The 6,090-nt window shown below is 42.5% G+C and overlaps 1 protein-coding gene across 2 annotated transcripts in view; it reads left to right on the forward strand.

Moving 5' to 3' along the window:
- The window catches only part of ZNF410 (zinc finger protein 410), a 103,405-nt gene that overhangs the window by 51,207 nt on the left and 46,108 nt on the right, over nucleotides 1-6,090 (forward strand). The gene's annotated exons all lie outside the window — the stretch shown is intronic.

The raw sequence follows: 6,090 nt of genomic DNA on the forward strand, positions 1-6,090 counted from the left end.
GGTCCTTAAGGCTAGGATTCCACTTGTTTTTTTTGTGCTGCGTTTTTTGGGATTAAAAAAACGCATGAAAAAACGCCAGTGCAATGTCCTGCGTCTGGCATTTTTTCATTTGTGTGGAAATTGCACCTTGGCATTTTTTTTTGGTACCCCCAAAAAAAAATTTTTATTAAACGAAATGTATATATTTTATAACAACATTTTAATTATTTTTTAATAAAGTGTGTTTCACTTTTTTTACCTCTATTTTTTTACATTTTTAGATAGTACTACTACTCCCAGCATGGAGTACACTGTTCCATGATGGGAGTAGTAGTACCTGTACTATAGACATATTGCCCCGGGTGTCAGTCCTGACACCCGATGCGATCGTCCATAATATAGCAGAGATATGGCTCCATACAACACTCGCATCTCTGCTCTGTACTCCGGCCAGAGATGTGAATAGAACATCATTCATATTTTCCACCCAGAGCTGTGATTGGCCGGATGGTTGCAGCCAATCACAGCTCAGAGGGAAATATGAATGAGTGGCCGAGTATAGTGCAGAGATGCGAGCGCTGTATACAGCCGCTCCATCTCTGCTATAGACAGGGCGATCACAGCGGGTGTCAGTAGTGATACCCGCTGTGATCTGTTCTTACCTGCAAGTACTACTACTCCCAACATGGAGCACACTCTGCTCCATACTGGGAGCTGTATTACCTGCATTAATAGACAGATCGCATCGAGTGTAACTTCTGACACCCACTGCGATCTGTTTATTAATGCAGGTACTACAGCTCCCAGCATGTTGGGAGTCATAATACCTGCAGTTAAGGAAAGATCACAGTGGATACTGTATAATGTATAGATGCAGCCGGCCGCTCATCTATGGTCCCCTGCACGGCCGTATATATACACATTTTCATATATCCCACAGAGAGCTGTAATTGTCTGGAACCATCTGGCCAATCACAGCTCTCTGCGGGAAATATGAATGTGTGTATATAAACGGCAGTGCAGGGGACCATAGAAGAGCAACCGCATCTATACATTATACAGGAGGATCGCAACGGTGATCTGTTACATAGTTACATAGTTAGTACGGTCGAAAAAAGACATATGTCCATCAAGTTCAACCAGGGAATTAAGGGGTAGGGGTGTGGCGCGATATTGGGGAAGGGATGAGATTTTATATTTCTTCATAAGCATTAATCTTATTTTGTTCCAGGAATGTATCTAATCCTGTTTTAAAGCTGTTAATTGTTCCTGCTGTGACCAGTTCCTGAGGTAGACCGTTCCATAAATTCACAGTCCTCACGGTAAAGAAGGCGTGTCGCCCCTTGAGACTAAATTTTTTTTTCTCCAGACGGAGGGAGTGCCCCCTCGTCCTTTGGGGGGGTTTTACCTGGAACAGTTTTTCTCCATATTTTTTGTATGGGCCATTAATATACTTATATACGTTTATCATATCCCCCCTTAAACGTCTCTTCTCAAGACTAAACAATTGTAACTCCTTTAATCGCTCCTCATAGCTAAGATGTTCCAAGCCCCATATTAGTTTAGTCGCGCGTCTCTGCACCCTTTCCAACTCCGCAGTGTCCCTTTTATGGACAGGTGACCAAAACTGAACAGCATATTCCAGGTGTGGCCGTACCAATGCTTTATAAAGGGGGAGTATTATGTCCCTGTCCCTTGAGTCCATGCCTCTTTTGATACATGACAATATCCTGCCGGCTTTGGAAGCAGCAGCCTGACATTGCATGCTATTCTGTAGTCTGTGATCTACAAGTACACCCAGATCCTTCTCTACCAGTGACTCTGCCAGTTTAATCCCCCCTAAGACATACAATGCATGCAGGTTATTAGTACCCAGATGCATAACTTTACATTTATCCACATTGAACCTCATTTGCCAAGTGGATGCCCAGACACTTAGTCTATCCAAGTCATCTTGTAACTTATGCACATCCTCTATAGACTGTACCGTGCTACAAAGCTTGGTGTCATCTGCAAAGATAGAAACAGAGCTGTTAATACCATCCTCTATATCATTGATAAATAAATTAAACAACAGCGGTCCCAGTACTGAACCTTGGGGTACACCACTAATAACCGGGGACCAATCAGAGTACGAATCATTGACCACCACTCTCTGGGTACGATCCGTGAGCCAGTGTTCAATCCAGTTACAAACTAAAATTTCCAAACCCAAAGACCTTAACTTACCTGTCAGACGTCTATGAGGGACAGTATCAAATGCTTTAGCAAAATCCAGAAACACTATATCCACAGCCATTCCTCTGTCAAGGCTTCTACTCACCTCTTCATAAAAGCAAATTAGATTGGTTTGACAACTTCTATCCTTAGTAAACCCATGCTGGCTATCACTTATAATACAATTATCCCCTATGTATTCCTGTATGTAATCCCTTATAAGTCCTTCAAACAATTTACCCACAATGCACGTTAAACTTACCGGTCTATAGTTTCCTGGGGAAGACCTAGAGCCCTTTTTGAAGATTGGTACCACATTCGCCTTGCGCCAGTCCCTTGGCACAATACCAGACACCAGAGAATCTCTAAATATCATGAACAGGGGTACAGATATTACTGAACTTACCTCTCTAAGAACTCTTGGGTGTAGTCCATCCGGTCCTGGGGATTTGCTTACATTTATATCACTTAACTTACCTTGTACCATCTGTCAATTAGTACAGGTACTACTACTCCCATCATGGAACAGTGTGTTCCATGCTGGGAGTAGTAGTACTACCTAAAAAAATTTAAGTGAAAAAACACACACACACTACATTTTTATTATTGTCGGGTAAATTTTTAGGTTCCCGCCCGCCCACATAAATTGATCCCTGTTTAAAAAAAATTTTGTTATAAAAAAGATACATTTCGTTAGATAGAATTTTTTCCTTCACTACTGTATCTTTGAGTGGGCGTGTCTTTGTGAGATGGGGTGTGGCTTGCAAGCCGGACTGACACATTCACCAGGAGATGGAGAGTGGAGCTTGTGGAGTAATGTACTGGAAGTCCCATATACTTGCATGGGACTTGAAACAAAAACCCATTTTTTATATAAGGGTGTATTTAAGGGTTATTGTAACTATCATATATTTTTATTTGACATATAAGTATGTTTACCAGTTATTATTGAAATATCTCCAGTTATGTTATGAGGGAACATACATTTCCCATAGGTTTGCATGGGACTTTAAACAAAAACCCCGACCCTCACAAATGGGGGTAGTTAAGGATTAAAGTGTACCCGTCAGATCCCCTCCCAAAAAAAAAAAAAAAATGTTTTTTTTTTTTTTATATATCACTCAGTACCTAATCATGACCATGTACATGTGTCTAGCACCTTTATTTATTTTATTACACTTTTTATTTAGCTCACCAGTCTGAATTCCTCTCAAGGGGAGGGGGTGTGGCCTCACTGTGCAGGTTTCCTCCCTCAGTATGCTGTCTGCTCACATCTCCCCTAGCATTATCAAAACTACAACTCCCAGCTTGTCTTCACTGACGGTAGCAGGACAGAAGCTGACAGTGGGAGGCTTTTCCTCCAGCTCTGAGCCCTGCGCTCACAGCTGTCAATCAAGGAAGTGTGTCCATGACATAGGTGATGATGCATGGACACAGCAGGATACATAGAGATGGGCGGTGTATCACAGTATTTTTGTAAGTGATGGCGGTTCCACGGTATTTAACGGTATTCTCCTCCCCATGTGACCTGGGCACCGCTTCTCTCCCAACACCCCCCCCCCCCCAATGAATTATCAGCTGTGCTGTCCCCACATCATGTCACTCGCAAACGCTCCTCTGCTCATCCTCCTAGGAGTTGCGGGCCGCCGGCACAACAAATCTGTACTGTACTACAAATAACGTTTCCCGGGCTGCAAAAATAAACAAAATAAACTTTAACTCACCTGCCTACATTCCCTCGTTGGTCCAAATTCCACGTCACAAAGCCGTCAGCTTATCAGCGGCCACAGTGTTGTCTAACTAACTAACCTGCCTATGTTCCCCTGTTGCTATGGTACCGTCTTCACTGTCCTGCGCTGGGATCCTCTTGCTGTTTCCTTGGGACAGGAAAGTCACAGATCTGCCAACCTATCATCGGCCGGGGCGGGACAACGCTGTGGCCGCTGATAAGCTGACGGCTTTGTGATGTTCCCATCCCCAGGAAGTAAGTGAGGCCGGTGATGGGTGGAATTTGGACCAACGAGGGAATGTAGGCAGGTGAGTTAAAGCTTATTTTGTTTATTTTTGCAGCCCGGGCAACGTTATTTGTAGTACAATACAGATTTCTAGCGCCGGCGGCCCGCAACTCATAGGAGCGCTTCCGGGTGACATGATGTGGGGACAGCGCAGCTGATAATTCAGAAGAAAAGCAGAGCAGCGCTCTCGGGTCACATATGATTAGTTCCCCGATGTGGGGACAGCATGCTGCCGCAGATAATTCACTCATTCGAGGGGCCCAACCGGTATTGCGGTATGGGCAAAATTCATATTATGCAGGAAAAAAATATTTGGTATTCGGTATGAACCGGTATACCGCCCAGCACAAACTAGTATGTGTCCAAGCGGGGGGGTTTGACTGGCTTTTTCAGTATGAAATACTGAAAATTTTCTAATGAAAGCAATTGCAAAACCTATTGGTTATACATGCTTTACAACATATTACATACAAGTTTTTGTATCTGACAGTGTCCATTTACATTAACTGTCCTATATTTTAAGTGGACATATAAGTAACATGTGACCAAGTAAAAATATCTCCAGCCATTTGGAAGTTATGCAGTAACATATTTCCCATAGACTTGTATGGGACTTTATACATAAGCCCCGCCCCTGGCAAATGGGGGTGAGTAAGGGTTAAATGATGCTGGAACATAGCAGCTGAGCCCTTGTTATTATATATAGTTATATAATAGAAATATAGGTCATAGATACATAAATATGTACATGATCAGGATAAGGCGTGCGCTATGACCCGACAGCCCCTGCGTTTTTAAACTTAACGCGGGGCCGCTGGGGGTTAATAGTGATGGGGGGGAATTGCCCCGTTGCTACAGGATGGGCAAACACCGGCTCAGTTCGGGGCCCCAAGCAATTGCTTGGTTTGCATGTCCTGTTGCGACCTCCCGCACCGAACCCCTGGGATCGAACCCAGGTTAAGGGGGTACTCCGGTGAAAAACTTTTTTCTTTTAAATCAACTGGTGGCAGAAAGTTAAACATATTTGTAAATTACTTCTATTAAAAAATCTTAATCCTTCCTGTACTTATTAGCTGCTGAATACTACAGAGGAAATTCTTTTCTTTTTGGAATGCTCTCTGAGGACATCAGGAGCACAGTTCTCTCTGCTGACGTTATTATAATAATAACACTTTATTTATTGTTATCCTTAATGGGAATTGAACCCAAGTCCCCAGCACTGCAAGGCAGCAGTGCTAACCACTGAGCCACCATGCTGCCCTTAGCATACATCTGCTATGCATGGTTGCTAAAATGGACAGAGATGTCAGCAGAGAGCACTGTGCTCGTGATGTCATCAGTGTTCCAAAAAGAAAGGAATTTCCTCTGTAGCATTCAGCAGCTAATAAGTACTGGAAGGATTAAGATTTTTTAATAGAAGTAATTTACAAATATGTTTAACTTTCTGCCACCTGTTGATTTAAAAGAAAAAAGGTTTTCACTGGAGTACCCCTTTAAGAACCACTGATCTAGATGGAAAAAATAAATAAAAATCACTAAAAATTATTTTCCCCCTTGAGGATGCAGCGATTTTTAATTTTTTTCTCCTCACCTTTTCATAGGCATGGGGATTTAAATTTTCCACCTAAGACCAATGTGAAGTTTGTTTTACGCGAGATCCATTGTACTTTGTAATGACATCACTTACTTTACCACAAAATCTATTGTGAAGCCCCCCCCAGTGCACTACGGTTAAAATGATGTATCTTTATTCTGTTGCTTAATATGATTTCGATACCAATTTATGTAGGTTTTGTTTTCTTTTACTACTTCTGTAAGAAAATGAGTCTCCTTAAACTTGTCATGGCGGGCAGATGGGAGGCAGACCACGATCTTCTCT

Source organism: Hyla sarda, unplaced genomic scaffold (genome assembly GCF_029499605.1).
Source record: "Hyla sarda isolate aHylSar1 unplaced genomic scaffold, aHylSar1.hap1 scaffold_356, whole genome shotgun sequence".
NCBI classification, from domain to species: domain Eukaryota; kingdom Metazoa; phylum Chordata; class Amphibia; order Anura; family Hylidae; genus Hyla; species Hyla sarda.